The sequence below is a fragment of the Chiloscyllium plagiosum genome, chromosome 27 (assembly GCF_004010195.1).
Source record: "Chiloscyllium plagiosum isolate BGI_BamShark_2017 chromosome 27, ASM401019v2, whole genome shotgun sequence".
In the NCBI taxonomy this organism is placed as follows: Eukaryota; Metazoa; Chordata; class Chondrichthyes; order Orectolobiformes; family Hemiscylliidae; genus Chiloscyllium; species Chiloscyllium plagiosum.
In genome coordinates, this window is record NC_057736.1 from 28,084,597 (window position 1) to 28,106,674 (window position 22,078).

The window sequence follows — 22,078 nt, forward strand, 5'->3', positions numbered from 1 at the left end:
TTTACATAGAACTGGCCAAAGATACGTTTTCCCTGTAGAGATCATCACCCACTTTAGACAAAGGAATGTGTTTGCTTGACGTCTTATTAGCACTAGTAAGAGTTGCAAGCTGCCTTAGTATTGTAACATGGAGAAAAACAAATCACATTATGAAGTTTGGGCTGAGTGTTGTTTACCTGTCATTTTTAATGCTGTTACAAATTTGCAGTGCTTATCTTTAAATGCTTGCTCTTGAAGCTCGAATCAGATCGAGTGTTGAGGGGTGACATTCTAGAAGTTTTGATATCATGGGAGGCATGGATAGGGTGAATAGCCAAAGTCTTTTTCAGAGGATAGGAGAGTCCAAACATAGATGTCGTAGTTTTAAGGTAAAAATGAGGAAATTCAAAAGGGACAAATGGACAACGCTTTCACACAGAGGGTAATTTGCTTATGGAATGCGCTGCCCGTGGGAGTGGTAGAGTCGGAATCATTGGCGACCTTTAAGCGGCATTTGGATAGGTACATGGATGGGTACTTAATCTAGGTTAGAAGTTCGGCACAACATCGTGGGCCGAAGGGCCTGTTCTGTGCTGTATTGTTCTATGTTCTATGTTCTCTTCAGACAGCCCAAGTCTTTAATTCCTACTATCAATTGAATAAACCTCCTTTACACTTCCTCATTAAAACCTTGACATCTTTCTGAAAGTGTGGCACCTAGAACTGACCACAAGCTCCAAATGAGGCTTAACCAACGTTGTACTTTGTGGCCCTATGAATGAAGCCAGGGGTTCTATCTACCTTTCGAATGCGTTCTCATCTTATCCAGCCGCCTTCAATGACTTGTATGTATACATACCTTGTTTCTGCATCCACTTTGTAGTTCATATCGCCTCCCTGATTCTTCTGACCAAACACAATTACTTCGCACTTCCCTGTGATAAATTTCAGCTGAGTAATTCACCAGCTTTCTGCCAGATTCCATCCTTCCTACTCTTTCATACATTTCTGAATTCTGAGTCATCTGAAAACTTTGAATTTATGTCCTGTATATACAGACCACTAATATTTCATTAACAGCAGTGATCCCACCACTGCACGTTCCTTCTATTCTGAAAAAAAAACAACCATTGACTGCTTTCTGTCCTTTCAGCAATTGTGTATTGATGCAGGTGCTACTACTCCTTTGACATGGAGCACACCAATTCTGTTAACATGTTTGTTATGTGATATTTTATCAAATGCCTTTTCACTGATGGTTCCACTACATTTAGATCAAATTTAGACATAAGCCTCTTGACATTCCACTGTACAATAGCTGAATGACATTTAACTTGTTCCCATGTCTGTCAATATGACAACTTTGCAAAGACATAGGGATAAGGTTTTATCTTGGCATTTAGGTGGCAATGTGGTAAAGTAATGATCAGGATGAAAATCAGATGTTCTCTTTAAGAGTGGGTGATCTACCCTGCTACCTTGTTATCCAGTTGGCAAAGTTAAACATGACATTGACATGGTATTTATGACTCTTGAGAAACTCAAAAGCTCCTACATCTTATCCTTTACGGTTCCATAGTTAGCTGATCTGCATATATTACCAATTTTTTATTTGATAATGTATTTAACACCAGAAACATAGAAACAAAGAAAATAGGAGCAAGAATAAGCCATTTAGCCCTTCGAGCCTGCTCCATCAGTTAATTAGATCATGGCTGATCATCTAGGCAGTTGGTATCTTTTTCTTTATTGGTCAGAGTACTGAGTATGGGAGTTGGGAGGTCATGTTGCAGCTGTATAGGATGTTGGTTAGGCCACTTTTGGAATATTGTGTGCAATTCTGGTTTCCTTCCTACTGGAATGATGTTGTGAAACTTGGAAAGGTTCAGAAAAGATTTAAAAGGATGTTGTTAGGGTTGGAGGATTTGAGCTATAAGCTGGGGTTTTTGTTTCCCTGGAGCGTCAGAGGCTGAGGGGTGACTTTATAGAGGTTTATTAAATCATTAATGGCATGGATAGGACAATTGGACAAAGTCTTTTCCCTGGGTGGGGGAGTCCAGAACTAGAGGACAGAGACTTAGATTGAGAGGGGAAAGATATAAAAGAGATAACTTTTTCATGCGGAGGGTGGAACGTGTGTGGAATGAGCTGCCAGAGGAAGTGGTGGAAGTGCAACATTAAAAGGCATTTGGATGGGTATATGGATAGGAAGAGTTTGGAGGGATATGGGCCGGATGCCGGCAGGTGGGACTAGATTAGGTTAGGATATCTGGTCGGCATGGATGAGTTGGACTGAAGGGTTTGTTTCCATGCTGTACATCTCTATGACTGTATAACCCAGTACTGTGTTCGTGCTTTCTCCCTGAATCTTTCATCCTTTAGCCCCGAGAATTATATCTAACTTCTTCTTGAAAACAATCAATGTTTTGTCTTCACTGTTTTCTGTGGCAGAGAATTCCACAGGCACACCATCCTCTGGGTGAATAAATTTCTCCTCACCTCAGTCCTAACTTGCCTACTCTGTATCCTTTGACTGTGATGCTTTGTTCTGGGTTCTGGACTCGAAGTCAGATAAGTAAGGGCTGAATTTCCAAGACAGGAGTTAATCACATAATCTGTACTGCTATTTCAGTATTGTCCTAACAGTGCTGTACTGCTCCATTTCGGATGAAGTTTCCATTTGATTATTCAGCTGAATGTAAAAGATTCTGCAGTGATGCCCAGTGTGACACATTGTGACACCTGGCCTACCCCAGTTTCTGGTAAAGAAAACTCTCTGCTTTAAAACTTTTGTCCTTGTTTTCAAACCCCTGCCACTCTATATGTCCTACATGTCACCAAGATAGCAGTGCTCTTCTAATTCTGGCTTTTTAAGCACCTGTGATTTTAATCAACCCAATATTGGTGGTTCTACCTTCAGCTAAATAAGGCAAAATAAACTCAAGAATTCCATCCTGAAACCTCTTTGTCTGTTTACCTTGTTTTCCTGCTTTAAAACATAAAGTGACTTTTTTGACCAAGAATTTGATCATTTTTTCCCCTATGTCCTATAACTCTATAGGTGGCCCAGTATCATGTTTTCTTTTATAATGCTTCTGTACACAGCTTCAGTCAAGTACAGTTTCCAATCTAATTCAGTGCAAAAATTGCATTCAGCAAGCTCAGTTTTCTAGTTCATGCCTGCAATCATTTTGTGTTGTTTGATTTTGTTTCTTCAAGGAAAGGACTGTGGAACTGAATTTTGCTTAAGGATTCTGCTTCAATTCAAAGTAAAACACCACGACCTTAAAAGCTATAGATGACAGGCTTTGAAGAACATGAATTAAAGTTATCTGAGCCAAATTCTGGGGTGCCACAAGTCTTGGTCTATTTTAAATTGAGGCAATGATATTTTGTTTCATCCCACACAGATTATTCAGGAGAAGGAGGCACATTTAAACAATTAGCCATCTCATGGTAGCAATATTTACGTCCACTGTGGTGAGGAAGATTCTCACAATTAGCAGAAGAGGAAATTGGTTAATTAACTTTTGAAAGTTCAGACAGAAGTTTAGGAGATCAATCTAGAGCATAAGGCAGCCAAACATAAGTACTGTAAATGTATTTATGGAAAGCATTGGGGTATATGTTTTATTACTTTTTTCATTATTTAAGCTACTTTTGAGTTAAGTCAATGTAATCTACTTTAAGTGTGGTTTTGCATCTTGATCTGATGTTTATAAAGTAAAGCTGTTTAATATTTTTTACCTGTATTTAATTCAACAAATGTTTCTCATTTTGAAAAAAATGCATATGTCTGTGATTGAGCTCATGCGAAAGACACAGGTTGGGATTTTCCCTCGGCAGACTGAAAGGTTGATGTTGTAGCAACATGATAGCAGAAAGCTTTGGGAACAAAGATGAATGGATTCCAACCGCCAGGGTTTTTTGATATTCACTTGTGGGAGGTGGGCAACATTGGCTGGGCTGGCTGTGATTGCCTGCCACTGGTTGCCCTTGAGAAAATGTTGGTGAGCTGTCTTCTTGAACTGCTGCAGTCCATTTGATGTAGGTAGACTGAGAAGGCCATTAGGTAGAGAGCTCTATGATTTTGTCCCAGTGACAGTGAAGGAACGATGATATATTTGGAAGTCAGGATGGTGAGTGGCTTGAAGGGAAACTTGCAGCTGGTGGTTTTCCCATGTATATGATGCTTTTGTCCTTCAAGATGGTAGTGGTGATATCTAATGTGCTGTCTGAGGAGCCTTAGTGATTTTCCACAGTTCATCTAGTAGATAATACAAACTGAAATCAGTGATGGAGGGAGTGGATGTTTGTGGATGTGGTGCCAATCAGGCAGATTGTTTTGTCCTGGATAGTGTTAAGCTTCTTGAGCTGTACTCATCAAGGCAAACGGGGAGTATTCCATCACCCTCTTGACTTGTACCTTGCAGATGGTGGACAAAGGGTTCAGGAAGTGAGTTACTTGCTGCAGTATTCCTAGTCTCTGGCCTGCTCTATCTAGTGTATTCTAACTGTGCTCATCCTTCTCCTTTGCACCTTGTGATATGCAGCTTTGTGCCTTCTTTGCAAGGTTGCTCTAGGATTCTAATGGCCTTACATGATGGTGATGACCTTATCAAGCTTAATCTTGCCCCTCTGGGACAGGATGCCCTGACTCAACTATTGATGGCCAGCAGTGCCAAAAGAAAATACTCATTGCTGGAACTATAAGGAAGGCCCCAAGAGACAATCCATGGATACTAGACGTGTAAACAAATCTGGCCAGTTACAGGTCTCAATAATCCTAAGGGCTGGTGAGTTGGCTAGTACTTTCACTGGTCTATCCTAATATAGATGAAAACTTGGTGGTGGGCTGGCCACCTGTTTTACTTGATTGCTGATGAGGTGGAAGGTGCCCTAACATCTGCTTCTTGTTTTATGAAGAGACAAAAAACAAATTGCAGATGCTGGAATCCAAGGTAGACAAGCAAGAGGCTGGAAGAACACAGCAAGCCAGGCAGCATCAGGAGGTGGAGAAGTCCACACTTTGGGTGGTAACCTTTCTTCAGGACTGGGGATGGTTGTAAGTAAAATTACCAGAAGAACTGATATCTAGTAAGTTTAGAATGAAATAAAACACTGCAGTTTATAAAGACAGTCAATGAATATTACTTAGGTAAAAACAATGACTGCAGATGCTGGAAACCACATTCTGGATTAGTGGTGCTGGAAGAGCACAGCAGTTCAGGCAGCATCCGAGGAGCAGTAAAATCGACGTTTCAGGCAAAAGCCCTTCTATTCCTGGTGAAGGGCTTTTGCCCAAAACGTTGATTTTACTGCTCCTCGGATGCTGCCTGAACTGCTGTGCTCTTCCAGCACCACTAATCCAGAATGAATATTACTTGCCCATTACTGCCTTGCCTATACAACTATTTGTGTGTGTGTGGGTAGGTATCTACAGCATATCCAAATGTGTCTTGGATGCAAACATTCCAACAGGAGTCATTGATTAGAGATGAGAAGTGAGAGATTTTCTACTTTCTGGTCAGGATGTGTTAAAGTGGCTTCACCACCTTACCATACCTACTGAGATCACTAAGTTCATGGAGATCAAGGATGAAATCTCAAAAAGTAACCTGGTCCCACACTGGCAGATAACTTAAGATAACTGAGCATGTTGAGGCTTCATGAGTGAACTCGTTGCTGTGCTTAAAACTGGAATGACCTACTGGAGCACAGAACAAGGGAATCATTTAGATTTTTCTCAGTACCCAATTCACGCCATGAGCCAAGCAGCAGAGCTGGGAAATCAGGTGATATTCTATTTCATCAGAATGCCCTTGCTTTTTGGACCATTTAACATCTGGTTGGGCTTAGGGTAACTCGCTGAAGTTACTTCCCAAAGTAGGTGGGAGCTGCATTAACTTATGCAAAAGTGAGTGGGATGGTGCTGTGTTGTACCCTGGCCCAGAGATCTTCTGCACATGGAGACTTCACCTAAACAATGGAACTTGGCAGGAAGTGAGTTCAGGCAGACCCGAGGATGTGATGGCTTGTTCAGAGGCCTACTGGTTTTAAGGCTAGGAACAATTGGTCTTTTAAAGCCTCAATCATATAGATGATTAGGGCAGTGTCGCAATGAGAAAGGCAAAGAAACTCCACAACAGAGTGCAGCAAAACTCTGATTGTGCGTACTTTTTAGCATCTTCAGTTGGGCATCTTTAGATAAGATAATGGATTTTCTCACATTTTTGCCAGTGAGCTAATCAACAAAATTTGTTACTATGTCAAAATATCCTCACATTTGTTATTCAGATAATACTTATCCTATCATGGAGGGATATAGTTACATTCAACAACAACTTGTATTTAAATAGTATCTTTAGTAGAATAAAACATTTTGCAGGAGCTTTATCAAACTAAATTTGACACTAAGTCACATAAGAAGATAGGCAGTGTAATAGCTCCACAGAGGTCAGTATCGTGTCAACAATTTACCCTTTACCTACATGTGTATAGTACTTGACACTGGTCCAGGTTCCTCACAGCCAGCTCTCAGAATGAACAGAATCTCTGACATTCCCATTTTTTTTTTTAGAGCACATTCCTATTTAATTTTTTCTTTTTTTTTCTTTTTAATCCCTTGTTTCTTTTTTTTTCCTTTTTTTAATTTTAACCCCCACACTACCACCTAAGTGCGGTAGTGCTTATTTTTTCCTCAGCACCCATGGTGTGTGTGTGTGCAGGTGTGAGACACAGTGAATCCCTTGTTTCTCTTCTTTTCCACCAGGAATATAGGAAAACACCCGGGTGGCCAGTGACAAGCGCTGCCCTTCACATCAAAGGACAGTGCTGTGTGATCAAACAGTGAAGGGGAGGGCAGGGATTAAATCAAAATAGAGTTGGAGGGAGAAATGATGCACTCCACTCCCTGCGGCGCCCACCTCTCCCTGAACAACTCCAGGGTGTTGGTGGACACCGCGTGCTCCTTCTCCAAGGACACCCGGGCTCTAACGTAACCGCGGAAGAGGGGCAGGCAGTCGGCCCTAACGACCCCCTCCACGGCCCGCTGCCTGGACCTGTTGATGGCCAGTTTGGCCAGGCCCAGGAGCAGACCCACGAGGAGGTCTTCAGACCTGCCCTCCCTCCTCCATACCGGGTGCCCAAAGATCAGGAGCGTGGGACTGAAGTGCAGCCAAAAACAGAGGAGAAGGTTTTTAAGGAAATCAAAAAGGGAGTGCAAACGCCCACACCCAATATATACATGGTCCACGGACTCCACAGCGCCACAGAACAAGCAGTTGGACTGGGAGTCCGTGAACACCGCAATCTGCGGTTGCAGGGGACTGCTGCGTGCAGCGACATTCCCATTTATATCTGTCATGCAGGGCTCCTTGGTAGGATCAGGTTAATAGTCCCAATCAGGGAACCCATATTCTATGAGGTCTAATTGGTTGACCTCATTACAATCACTACACCCTTCTCCCTATAAGTCTGGGGAAGTAGGTCTGATTTTTTTTTGTAGCCTCTCTCGGAGGGGGGAAGGTTTCGCACCTGGTCTGGTTCCTCAGATGCAGCCTCAGATACAGGCAGCTTGTACCGAACCATTGTCTGCCTCTTGTGCATGGAGTATCTTGGAGAACTTCATCCACTTCTCCAGGCAGTAAAGACATTGAGGCTTTGACGACCACTGAGTCCATCTCATACTCCAGGTTTCTTTGACACTAGATGAAGGGGGAGAACCCATGAGTCCTGAAAGCATTTCCAGCTGCTCTGAGGGGCTGGGTAAGTTTTCCTCCTGCCCCATTTGCAAGTTTGCAGCTTTCATGGGGTCCAAGTGCTTGTTCAGGAGCGCTTCACCTACCCAAACTTTGTATGTTACGGGACCTGACCTGCATTGATCGTGTCTCCTATCCATGCAGGGCCATTTCTCCTGGTTTTGGCACCAAATTTTGTTCCCTGAAGTAGCAGAGTCTTGTGTCCAGCATTGATATTCCTGATACTGTTTCATCCTCCCTCCCAGGTCCGAGAAGATCAGATTTAACCTGGTGTGGAGTCTTCTCCCCATTAGCAATTCTGCTGGCAGTATGAGGGGTAATCCAATAATTAAATAGGAACCAGGGCAATTTGGTATCGAGTGAAGTTGTAGGCTGTTTCTTTAAGCCTGCATTTAAAGGTTGAACTGCTCTTTCTGTCTGACCATTGGACAATGGATGGTATGGAGCAGTCCTTATATGCTGAATAGGACTCAACTTTAAGAAACAGTCGAATTCCCTGTGACCAATTCTTCTGGCAGCCCATGTATTGCGAAAGATGTTTGCAGCTTTTCTATCGTCATCCCTGCATTTGCAGAATGAACACTGTACATGTCCATTCAATTTGAATGGGTATCGACAATGACTAAGAATGCTGAATCCATGAAAGGGCTGGCATAGTCAACGTGCAACTGAGGCCAAAATTTACCCAGCCATTCCCATGAATGTGGGTTAGCTGCTGATGGTAATGTTTGTCTCTTTTAGCACCCTGGACACTCTAGCCCCACCAATGTGGCTATCTCTGCATTCATTCCTGGCCAAGAGTGTAGTGCTGGAAAACCCAGCCGGTCAGGCGGCATTCAAGGAGCAGAAAAATTGATGGTTTGGGCAAAAGCCCTTCATCAGGAATCCTGGAATCCTGGATAATGAATCAGGATTCATTCCTGGCCACCAGACATATCTTCCTGGGAGAAAGTGAGGACTGCAGATGCTGGCAACCAGAGTCAAAAAGTGCAGCGCTGGAAAAGCACAGCAGGTCAGGCAGCATCCAAACGAGCAGGAGAATTAACATTTTGGGCATAAGCCCTTCAATGATATTCCTGATGAAGGGCGTTTGCCCAAAACATTGACTGTCCTGCTCCATGGATGCTTCCTGACCTGCTGTGTTTTTCCACCACCACATGTTTTGACTCTTTGTTTCTCCTGGACAGTATTCCAACTTGTAATCATATCCATTTACAGTGAGAGCCCACTGCTGAATTCAACCTGAAGCAATGGGCAGCATGGCCTTGTCCTCTTTGAGTATTCCTAGAAGGGGTTTGTGGTTTGTTACTGTTACAGATTTACATCTGTAAAGGTACTGGTGGAACTTTGTCACACCGAAGATAATCGCTAAACCTTCCTTCTCTGTCTGGCTGTATTTGCACACTGCATCAGCCAATATCCAGGAAGGATATGCTATTCGGTGTTCCTCTCCATTGAGCTATGTGTGAGCCAACACTACCCATATCACATGGTGGGGGGGCACCATATGTGAGCACCTCATCTCGCTAGGAATGGTAGTGTGCCAACACCTTAGACGATGATAATTGTTTCTTCACTTCCCTAAAGACTGCATATTGTCTACAAGACCTTCTCCATGGCTGACCCTTTTTCAATAGCAGATGTATGGGTGCCAGGGTGGAAGCCAGAATATATATGAACTTTCCACAATAATCCACCAATCCAAGAAAAGACCCATGCTCTCAAATGGATGTGGGAGCTGGGGCACCTTTGATCACCCTCACTTTATCTTCCAACAGGTGTAACCCAGTTTTGTCGACACTGTAGCCCAAGTAGTGTAATCCGGGGTGCCTGGAACACACATTTGTCTTTCCTAAGGTGTAAGCTTACCTTGGAGAAATGTCTAAGGAGTATGTCCAAGTTCTCTAAGTGCTTTTTATTGGTCTTCCCTGTTATTAGCACATCATCCAGATAAATGGTGACCCAGGGTAGACCTTGTAAAATGTTCTCCATCATCCGCTGAAAAATGGCATCGGCTGATGATATACCAAATGGCAGCCTTATATATTGGTACAAACCCTAATGGGTATTAATCGTAACATACTTCTGTGAATCCTCACCTAACCGCAAATGCAAGTACACATTGACTCATGTGTAGCTTTGTGAAGGAGTGCACCCCCCAACAGCTTTGTGTATAAATCCTCTATGCGAGGGATTAAGTACTCAGCCAGCTGTGAAAAGTGGTTGACCATTTATTTCAAATCTGCACAAAGGTGCACATACCATCCAGCTTCACAATCAGTACAACCAGTGTTACCCATTCCACAAACTGTACTGGTCTGATAATTCCTTTGATTTCCAGCTTCCTGATTCCTGTCAGTTCTTTTGTCCATAAGGCAAATGGCTCTGGGTGGGCCTTGCAGAATCATGGAATTGCTTCCTGGTCAACATGCAAGGTGGTCTTGGCTACTTTGATAGTCTCTAGACCTTCCTGAAAAACTTCTGGGTCTTTAATTAGGACTTCACTGAAACAGCCATTTTTTTAATGACCAAGCCAGTTATAGTGCCTGTTTGAAGTCCATTTGGGCTTCTGCTAATAAGTGCTTTGCATGGTTACATCATTAATTCCACATACTGAATGGTCTTTCAGCATCTCATTATGAGTTAAACAAAGTCATATGCCTCTGCCAGTCGGCTTAACCTCATCAAAAATCCTAACATGGATCCCACTCTTGTTGCCACTCAAATAACTCTACATAGGTGTATTTTGTTACCTTTATTTACCTGTGTATAGTACTTGACGCTGGTCCAACTTCCTCAGAGCCAGCTCTCAGAGTGAACAGAATCTCTGACACTCCTGTTTATATCTGTCAGCCAGGGATCCCTAATCAGACCAGATTAATAGCCCCAATCAGGGAACTCATATTCTATGTGATCCACCTAGCTTACCTCGTTACAATACTACAGGTGGTTTAAACTCGGTCAAAAGTTATGTTTTAAGGAGCATCCTTAGGAAGATGGAGAAGTAGAAAGATGGAGTGTTTAGGCAGGTAATTCCAGAGTTTAGGACCAGCTGAAAGCACAGTCACCAACAATAGAATGAAGAAAATTAGAACTGCATAACAGGCCAGAAATCTTATAGCGATCTCATAGGGGCCTGTGTTGGTGAAAAGGACCATATCAAAGCAAATAGAATTCTGAGTTTTTTCGTAGAGAGTTAACTGGCACAAGGTCAATAAGATTAAGCAGGTGAATGCGTGGCTCAAAGATTGGTGTGGGAAAAATGGATTTAAACTCATGGGACATTAGCATCAGTACTGGGGAAGAAAGGACATGTTCCAATGGGATGGTCTTCATCTGAACCATGCTGAGACCAGAATCCTAGCAAATCACATACTAAGTTGGTGGGGGAGGGTTCAGTAAAAGGCAAAATTAGAAAACCCAAATTAAAGGAGGAGGTAAGAGTGCAGAACTCAGGAGAGATTATTAAAATTTCCAGCACAGACACAAATAGGACAGAGTATCAGGAAAGGGTTAGCAATCAAACTTCAAGCACACGGGACAAATGAATGACAATGAGAAGATGGACGGTTAATACAGGACTGAAGGTATTATATCTGAATGCACACAGTATAAGGAATAAGGTAAATGAGCTTGTGGCACAGATCGAAATTGACAGGTATAATGTGGTGGGCATTACAGAGACGTGGCTGCAAGGAGATCAGGATTGGGAGCTGAATACTCAAGGATATACATCCTATCGAAAAGATAGGCAGGTGGGTAGAGGGAGTGGGGCTGCCTTATCAGTAAGAAATGAAATTAAATCAATAGTAACAAACAAAGAAGGGTCAGATGGTGTAGAATCTGTGTGGGTAGAATTGAGGAACCACAAAGGTTAAAAAAAACATAGTTGGAGTTATGTACAGGCCTCCAAATAGTAGTCATAGCTGGGCTGCAAGATACACCAGGAGATAGAAAGGCAAAGTTACAGTGATCACTGGGGATTTCAATATGCAGGTGGACTGGGAAAATCAGGTTGGTAGTGGATTGCAAGAAAAGCAATCTGTGGAGTGTCAATGAGATGGCTTTTTGGAGCAACTTGTGGTGGAGCCCTGCAGGGACAGGCAATACTGGATTTAGTGTTGTGCAACGAGGCAGACCTAATAAGGGAGCCTAAGTGAAGAAATCCTTAGGAGGCAATGATCATAATTTGTTTGAATTTACTCTGCAATTTGAGAGGGAGAAGATAGAATCAGAAGTAATGGTATTACAGCTGAATAAAGGCAAAGACAGAGGCATGAGGAGGAGCTGGATAGATTTGACTGGGAGAGGAGCCTAGCAGGAAAGACTCTGGAACAGCAATGGTGGGAGTTTCTGGGAGTAATTCAGGAGACACAGCAGAAATTCATCCTGAGGAAAAAGAAACATGGTACAGGGAGGATGAGGCAACTGTGGCTGATGACACAAGTCAGGGATAGCAAAAAAACAAAAGAGAAAGCAAATAATGTGGCAAAGGGCAGTGGGAAACAAGAGGACCAACAGAGAACAACAAGAAAAAGAAATAAGGAGGGAGAAGATTAAACATGAGGGTGAGCTATCCAGTAATATAAAGGAAGACTGGAAGAGTTCTTTAAATATATAAAGGACAAAAGAGAGGCAAAAGTGGACATTGGCTGCTGGAAAATAACGCTGGAGAGATAGTAGAGGGGAACAAGGAAATGGCTGAGGAACTGAATAGTTACTTTGTGTCAGTCTTCATGGTGGAACACATGAGTAATATCTCAAAAATTCAAGACAGCGAGGGGGGGAGAACTGAGTATGGTGGCCATCATGAAGGAGAAGGTGTTAGAAAAACTGAATGGTCTAAAGGTGGATAAATCACCTGGACTGCTGAACAACACCCCACAGTTCTCAGGGAGGTAGCTGAAGGGATAGTGGAGGCATTAGTGGTGATCTTTCGAGAATCGTTAGAATCAAGAAGTGTCCCAGAAGGCTGGAAAATTGCTAATGTGACATCCCTGTTTAAAAAGGGAGTAAGGCAAAGATGGAAAATTACAGACTGAGTTGCCCAACTTCAGTCGTGGGTAAGATCCTGGAATCCATTGTGAAGGATGAGATTTCTGAATACATGGAAGTGTATGGTAAAATAGGGCAAAGTCAGCATGGTTTCATCAAGGGGAGGTCATGCCTGACAAATCTGCTAGAATTCTTTGAGGAAGAAATCAGCAGATTAGACCAAGGAAAGATAATGGATGTTATCTACTGGACTTCATGAAGGCATTTGACAAGGTGCCGCACAGGGGGCTACTGAGTAAGGTTCAGGCTGATGGTGTTAGAGGCAAGGTGCTAGACTGGATAGAAGCTTGGCTGTCTGGCAGAAAGCAGAGAGTGGTGATGAAACGGCCTTTCTCAGGATGGTAGCCGGTGATAAGTGGTGTTCCACAAGGCTCAGTGTTGGGACCACAGCTTTCACTTTATACATTAATGATCTAGATGAAGGAACTGAAGGCATTCTGGTTAAGTCTGCAGATGATACAGATAGGTAGAGGGACAGGTAGTATTAAGGAGGTGGGGAGGCTGCAGAAAGATTTGAACAGGTTAGGAGAGTGGGCAAAGAAGTGGCAGATGGAGTACAATGTGGGAAAATATGAGGTCATACACTTTGGTAGGAAGAATAGAGGCATGGACTGTTTTCTAAATGGGGAGAAAATTCAGAAGTCTGAACTACAAAGAGACTTGGGAGTTCTAGTGCAAGATTCTCTCAAGGTAAACTTGCAGGTTGAGTCAGCAGTTAGGAAGACAAATGCAGTGATGGCATTTATTTTAAGAGAATTTGAATATAAAAGCAGGGATGTACTTCTGAAGCTATATAAGGCTCTGGTCAGGTCACATTTGGAGTATTGTGCACAGTGTTTGCTCCTATATCTCTGGAAGGATGTACTGACCCTGGAGCATATTCAGAGGAGGTTCATGAGAATGGTCAGGAATGAAAAGCTTAACATATGTTTGAGCAATTTGAATCTATACTTGGAGGTTAGAAAGATGAGGGGGACCTAATTAAAACATACAGAATACTGAATGGCCTGGACAGAATATGTTGGGAAGATGTTTCCATTAGTAGGACAGACTAGGACCCGAGGACATAACCTTAGAGTAAAGGGAAGACCTTTTAGAACAGAGATAAGGAAAAACCTCTTTCAGCCAGAGAGTGGTGAATCTATGGAATTCATTGCCATGGAAGGCTGTGGAGGCCTGGTCATTGAGTATATTTAAGACTGAGATAAATAGGTTCTTGAGTATCAAGGGGATCAAGGGTTACAGGGGAAAAACGGGAGAATGGAATTGAGAAACTTACCAGCCATGACTAAATGGCGGAATTGACTTGATGGGCTGAATGGCCTAAGTTCTGCTCCTAAGTCTTATCGTCTTATGGTCTTCGTTACTGAATATAAAATAATTAGGGTGTATGAAAAGTATTCACCAAAAGCATATTCAATTGTGTATTGCTTGGCAAAGTTTTCAATGAATAGATTGGTCAAATTTTCCAACAAAGGACTCAGCCCACTGTTCAATTCTTCTAACCAACATTTACCCATTTCTGTTGAAGCCATCACCACTGTTTCTACTTCTGCATTTTTAATCCTAACAACCCTCTTCAATGTTAAAAAAACCTACCAAACTCTCCCTTAAATTTTTTAACAATTATTTTAAGTTGCAAACTGATTTACCTTTCAGTTGCAAACTGATTTACCCCCTCATCCTTCTAACCTCCAAGTATAGATTCAAATTGCTCAAACATATGTTAAGCTTTTCATTCCTGACCATTCTCATGAACCTCCTCTGAATATGCTCCAGGGTCAGTACATCCTTCCAGAGATATAGGAGCAAACACTGTGCACAATACTCCAAATGTGACCTGACCAGAGCCTTATATAGCTTCAGAAATGCATCCCTGCTTTTATATTCAAATTCTCTTAAAATAAATGCCATCACTGCATTTGTCTTCCTAACTGCTGACTCAACCTGCAAGTTTACCTTGAGAGAATCTTGCACTAGAAGCTATTTACCTCAACTTTACCCTTTATATATTTGGAATACCCCTTTTGGTTATGTTTATACCACTCTCATTTCTAATGAAAACAGATTGAATTCTCTAACCTTTCCTCAGAAATAAAGTTGTGTCTCCTTTCAGCTTAGTGAACCTCTTCAGTAATCTTTCCTTTACCTTGATATCCTTTTTAAAACTGGGTGCAAAATTATCTGCAGCTTAAGTAATCAATTCTATATGCTGAGCATTACTTCTGAGTTTCTGTCCATCATGATTATATTTCAAAAGTCCTTCTTTGGGACATTGTAAAGTTGTGAAAATACTTCACAAACGTAAGTTCATCCTTTCTTTCATTTACTCAATGTCCTTATTTCTAAAAGAAGAAACCTGTGTGCTTTATTTTTAATTCAGCTTTAATAACTTACCTTTCATTTTTAAAGATTTGAATATGATAAAGAAAATAAGCTGCACAGGACAGTTCAGCCAAGAAAATCATCCTTATCCTTATGGTTCAAATGCCGAGAAAGCAATGAAAGATGGCCACCTATTTCACTTTTCAGTAGGGTTTTAAGATTTTAGTCATCACATTATAGTTGCCTTTTGGTTTTAAAAATACATATGCCATATGTGATGGCGTTAGTTGCATGGAATATTTATCATATTTCATTGAGATGACATCACATCAGCTTCTAATTACTAGAACTCTTTCATTTGAAAGATTGTTTGAAGAGATTGTTCAAAGCATAAACATGCTAAACCCACATCACACAACAATAGCCCAATAAGTACCCACACTGTCTCCAGCTGCACTGTACTCAAACCACAGAGAACTGCAGCTTACAACTAGGCTCATTAGATTCATCTTTTACCACTTTCCTTAATTCTTTCTCAGAATAATTTTTGCCGCATGTTATAAAGATTTTGACAACCCTTGAAATATTATTTATATACCCTAAATATAGATAACTCGCACATGACCAGGTTAAGAGGGTAATGTAGCCACCTTCTATATCAATCACTTGGCCTACATTATATGATTTTTTTTAACAAAGACAATAACAATAAGGCAACCTTTTAACATAACACATTAACATAAATTAAAACATGACCATTTGAAAAGCCTAAGCTGAAGATTTGAAAAGGACAAATGTATGGCTGAATGAAAAATGCTCAATTATTCATTAGTTACAGTAATGTTCGAGTCAATTTTCATTTGGACAGTGACTACCACCAATGGCGACAGTTGGAGATGATCAAACTTGATGATTGAGCCTCATTTACAAATGAGTGTGAGCTGCAAATTGCAATATTTATGGACAGCTTGACAATGGGATGAAGGGAAATCTGGGGAATCAATCACTGCTTAAGGCCAGCTGACACCTCCTAAAGGGGAGTAGAAATTTGTGATGAATGTGAAAAAATTGTTATGAAGCAACTGACACAATGTTGATGGCCATTTGATTGTATAATGGAGCTGCTTGATGAAGAAGTCAGTGCCAAAATGGAAATCTTGATTTGTTAGGCAGCAAGCATGGCACGAACTGGCAAAGTAAGTCAGCACCAACCCTGTATTCCCAGGATCTGCCTGCCCAATCTGAAAACGTTTAATGACATTTTGAGAACTTCCTAGAAAGATCTTTCTTAAAATCCCTCTCACAGAGAATACCATCCAACAACACCATTTCGTCATTCTCTCCAGACCTTCCCACGCTGCCGTACAAATTTCTCCCTCATTCACAATGGAAAATTTCTGGATATCCCCTTCTCCATAATCTCACATATTTGTTACCATTACCCTCAACCTCACAATGAGCTCCTTAACATTAGTCTTTGGGAAGAAGTAGGAATTTAGGACTTTGGAACAGGAGTTGCTTCTTTGTTGTGCTATTCCACAAGATAACATCTCATTGGGCTAGAATCTCAATTCCACCGCCCTATTGTCTCATATCCACCTACCCCCACCCCCAGTACTCACTTTAACTTTCTTGTCTATCAAAGATTTATTAAATTCAGCCTTGAATAAATTCTATGATCCAAGCTCTGCAGAAAAAACTTACACAGTCTGTCAATCCTCTGAGAGAGAGGTGGAAGGAAAAGTCTTCATCCTTGTCTTAAAAGGGAGACCTCCTAGTCTTAAACTCTGTCCCCAGTACCAGTCTCTACCACAGAAGAAAACACCCTCCCCATGTCCACTCTATTAAGTCCTCATTGGACCTTATATGTTTCAATATCAGCCCTCATTCTGTGAAACTTCATTGGATATAGGCCCAACATGCTCAACATTTCTTCTAAGATAAGCCCTGCATCCCAGGAATGAGTTAAGTGAATCTTCTCAACTGTTTCTAAAATCATTACATTTTTTTCAAGTAAGGAGGACAAAACTCCACACGGTACCCCAGAAGTAACCTCATCAATGCTTTGTACAGCTGCAAAAAAGTTGTTGGAGGGTGGAGGACTAAGAGAAAGGTTGAACAAGACTGGTAATGCAGGGACCGTGAAGGGGTTCTCCAGTGAAAGAGCTGCTGCTGAAAGGTTTTGGTTGATTGCTGGCATTGCTGCTTCTTCACATTTATATCACCCTCAGAATCTGACCCAATGATGGCACCATGTATTGCATCTGGTCTAGAGCAGGAAACTACTATGATACAGGACACTCTGAAATAAACCACTACATCTGTTCAGATAGGTTAATTATTGCTTGAGTACTCCAATGGTTTGCCCAGTGAAAGCTCTAGTTGACCTATGGATCTAGTTGTAGTGCAGTCTGGTGGCAAGAGAGTTTCATGGAGGGATCATAAACCAAGTATGCACGGATTTAATTTATCGAGCAGTCAAAATTTTGCTTACTATTCAGTGATAAAGAGTCGGGTTAGGGGGATGGAGGGATGGTGTAAGAAAAAAAGTGAAGTGACCACGGAATTGGATGGTGCACTATTGGTAATCACACAGCAGCTGCAAATTAATGGATAAAAACTGAAAGGACTGCGGATGCTGTAAATCAAAGACAAAAATAGATATTGCTTTGGAAAATCTCAGCAAGTCTGTCGGTATCTGTGGAGAGAAATCAGAGTTTATGTTTCAGGTTGAGTGACGGGTTCTGAGGAAGGGTCACTCAGTATTTGTGGCACTTACTACCACTGGAGTAATTGCCACCAAATATTAGTGTCATGGATTGACTTCCAAACTGGAGTTTTTTTTAGAAAAGCTAATCTCCCGAGACAGTTTATACTTTATAATGAATGCGTTCAGATGACATTTCTTTGTCTGCTATTTTGACAAAAATATTATCGAAATACAAGACAAGAAAATTAGGTATGATTTAACAGTCCACTTGCCTTAATAATGCACAAGACAATTGAACTGCTCTGGTTCTCTTTGGCTGTATATTTCTTTGCAGGTTTGAGGGGAGCCAGTTTCTGGAGATGTTGTAGCTGCTTATTTCAGTGTGTGTTTTTCTCTGATAAAGTCATTATGCTCGAAGCCAGCTGGGAAAGATACTTACACAGAAGATACATGTTAATACATTTTAAATACAAATATAGTTCATCAAATGTTTGGAATTGAATGAAGTAATAATAATAATAATATGCAAAAAGATTATACTCAAATTTTCTTTTATCTCTCAAACAGTCCCTACTCCCTCAGCCTATGGTATCAGAGTTAGCCAATGCACCTTTCCTAATGTGCATAAAGCTAAATTACCTCATTATTAACAAAAATGGTATTCTTTCAGAGCATCTCATTCTAATATTTTAGCCCATTTCAGCCTAAAACCTTTGGGTTTTTGAGAATGAGAATTTAACTTAAATAACTCAATGTCATTCCTGTGAAATGAATGGGATGATTGGCTGCTTTAGGACATTTAGCATTTCACCTTTGAATCTTAGGCGAATGTTAATACATGCCAATTTATGTGAAGTTAGACCAAATTAACATCAGGGACCCAGTGGGACAGCATTCTGCTGTCAAGTTGGTGTTGGTTAAATTCCTTTAAGTTGGAATAATATTGAGTTAGAAATGTGCTATACTAAAGCGTAATCCTTTGTAGCCCTTTGAGGCAAATCCTTTAACAAAGTTACTCGTTTTGAAAGAGGATATCCAAAAATAAAACAATTGACTAAAACAAGTAAAGAAAAAAAAATCACCTATATTTATGGTGTTTTGGACAGAGCTGTCAAGGAGGACAATATATTCTCCCCCCTCTTCCTGCTCTTGTCTTTGTGGCTACACTCCAATGGGTCAAATCCAGCTCTGATACAACAGCTTAAATTCTTCGCGCTTATCTGTAAGGTTCACTGCTTTTTCACTGCTGTGTAAGTCTGACACTGGGGAGAAAACACCCACACAATTCTTTCAACCGGGGAAAACAATCTTCTGTGAAATCAGCAACAACAGCAAGAAAAGAAAATAATAGCATCAGGGTAAGAGAATAGAAAGAGACTGGGTGTGGGCAGGATTTGAGAGCAACCGCCCTGTTCCACAGCTCCATTCCCACACTCACTGATGTAAATCACTTAACTGGAAGAAAAGCATCTTCCAAACAGTTATTTACCAATACATAATAATGAGATTCATTACAATCATATTATGATTGATCAATTACAGTGTCTCATTACTGTGCAATCACAATATTTCATTCCCACATTCTCTGCTGGTTCAGGGTATAGAGGTTGAGTTATTCACAGTCATTGCTCACAAAGATGTGTTAACTGTCTGTGTTTGTGTACTGAACTGAACTCGCCTAAAACTGCTATTAGTTTCCATACAAAAGTAAAATGAGTCTCTTCAGGCACAGCTTCTAGTTACACTGCTTCCTTCAGGAGTCAGTAAACTGGAAATAAAGTGCAGCAGTTAGCTAAATAGGATTATGCTTTGAGAACTGTTTCAGAAATTTCCATAACCTATAAACAGTACAAAGATGATATCAATAATATGCCTACAGCATATATCATATAACAAATACCTATGAACATGTTTTATCAAAAATAATGGATACCTTTGAGGGATAATGTCAGGGTTCTAATTGATGCATTGCTCTAAGGTTGTAAACTGCAAAAGAATAACATGAATGGCTTATAGCCATCACTTGAATTCTAAAATTAGATTATATCATTGACAATAGCCCTTGTGTTACTTTTATTACAGTATGTACATTATCCATTTAATACAGTGCAGCATCAGTATGACATTGTTTCATTTAATGTTGTGGTTTTGTTGTGGGTAGCAGCTGTCAGTGTAGATAGTGATACCAACTTATATTCCTGACCACTCGGAAGCTCTATTTCAGGACATAGACCATGACATGTTAAAGCTTTTGTACTAGTTCGTGAACAATGACAATCGTTTAGCAATGGCTTACAGACTTGGAGGACAATATTATTTTAAACATTGTAACATTAGCTGCCTAGAACACTCCAAGGCTGAGACGTAGGCCCCATGCTGTAGTTGGTTTCCTTCTCGCTGTCTCAGACTCTTAATCCGATTTGCCATAAATCTCATGAGCCATACTGTCTGCTGACTGAAGCTCTGAGACTCTGTGTTTTAAAAGTCAATCTTAACTCCGGATAAGTAAGATTGTAATGAGGGAGTTGGTAACATGGGCTGGCTCCATTTTATATAACTATACCTCTTATGCTGACATCCAAATCATTTAAATAAATGATGAAAGGTGACCAGTGGAGTGTCACAAAGATCGGTGCTGGGTCCACTACTTTTCATCATCTATATAAATGATTTGGATGTGAGCATAAAAGGCATAGTTAGTAAGTTTGCAGATGACATTAAAATTGGAGGTAAAGTGATCAGTGAAGAAGGTTCCCTCAGATTACAGTGGAATCTTGATCAGATGGGCCAATGGGCTGAGAAGTGGCAGATGGAGTTTAATTTAGATGAATACCAGGTGCTGCATTTTGGGAAAGCAAATCTTAGCAGGACATATATACTTAATGGTAAGGTCCTAGGTAGTGTTGCTGAACAAAGAGACCTTGGAGTGCAGGTTCATAGCTCCTTAAAAGTGGAGTTACAGGGAGATAGGATAGTGAAGAAGGCATTTGGTATACTTTCCTTTATTGGTCAGAGTATTGAGTACAGGAGTTGGGAGTCATGTTGCGGCTGTACAGGTCATTGGTTAGGTCACTGTTGGAATATTGGATGCAGTTCTGGTCTCCTTCTTATCGGAAAGATGTTATGAAACTTGAAAGGGTTCAGAAAAGATTTACAAGGATGTTGCCAGGGTTGGAGGGTTTAAGCAATAGGGAGAGGTTGAATAGGCTAGGGCAGTTTTCCCTGGAGCTTCAGAGGCTGAGGGGTGACCTTCTAGAGGTTTATAAAATTATGAGGGCATGAATAGGATAAATAGACAAACTCTCTTCCTTGGGGTGGGGGAATCCAGAACTAGAGCACATAGGTTTCGGGTGAAAGGGAAAAGAAATAAAAGAGACCTAAGGGGCAACTTTTTCACACAGAAGGTGGTGCGTGTATGGAATGAGCTGCCAGAGGAAGTGACACTTAAAAGGCATCTGGAAGGGTATATGAATAGGAAGGGTTTGGAGGTATATGGGGTGCTGGCAGGTGTGACTAGATTGGGTTGGGATATTGGGTCAGCATGGACAAGTTGGACTGAAGAGTCTGCTTCCTTGTTGTACATCTCTATAACTCTATGTTCCATTGCAGCCAATCAGATTTGAACATCACTGAATTTGGTGGCAGGTGATGCAGACTGATAAAAAAGGAATCTTATTAATAAATGCGCATTCGGATAACATAATGCACAAAGGACCATGATGGAATTTAAATCCAGGTGTGTGTATTTCCCATTGAGTGAACTAGTCAGGAAATCAGTGATGCCCTCGTCTTTTGTAAAATTCACCTATATTTATGGTGTTTTGGACAAAGCTGTCAAAAGGTACAATATGCCCTCCCTTCCTTCCTGCTTTTGTCTTTGTGGCTACACTCCAATGGGTCAAATCCAGCTTTGATACAACAGCTTAAATCCCTCTCACTTATCTGTAAGGTTCATTGCTTTTTCACTGCTGTATAAGTCTGATACTGGGAAGAAAACACCCACACAATTGTGAGCCTGAAGGTGAGACCACGTCTGGAGTATTGTGACAAGCTTTGGCTCCAGGACCAGAGGGCATAGTCTCAGAATAAAGAGGCACCAAAATAAGACTGAGATGAAGAGGAATTTATTCTGAGTGCTGCGAGTGTTTGGAACTCCTTGTCAATGAGAGCTCTGGGTGCAAAGTGCCATGTAACTGGCTAGTGGCTCAAAATGAAACTTTGGTGTCAAAAAATGAAGGGTTTCTTATTC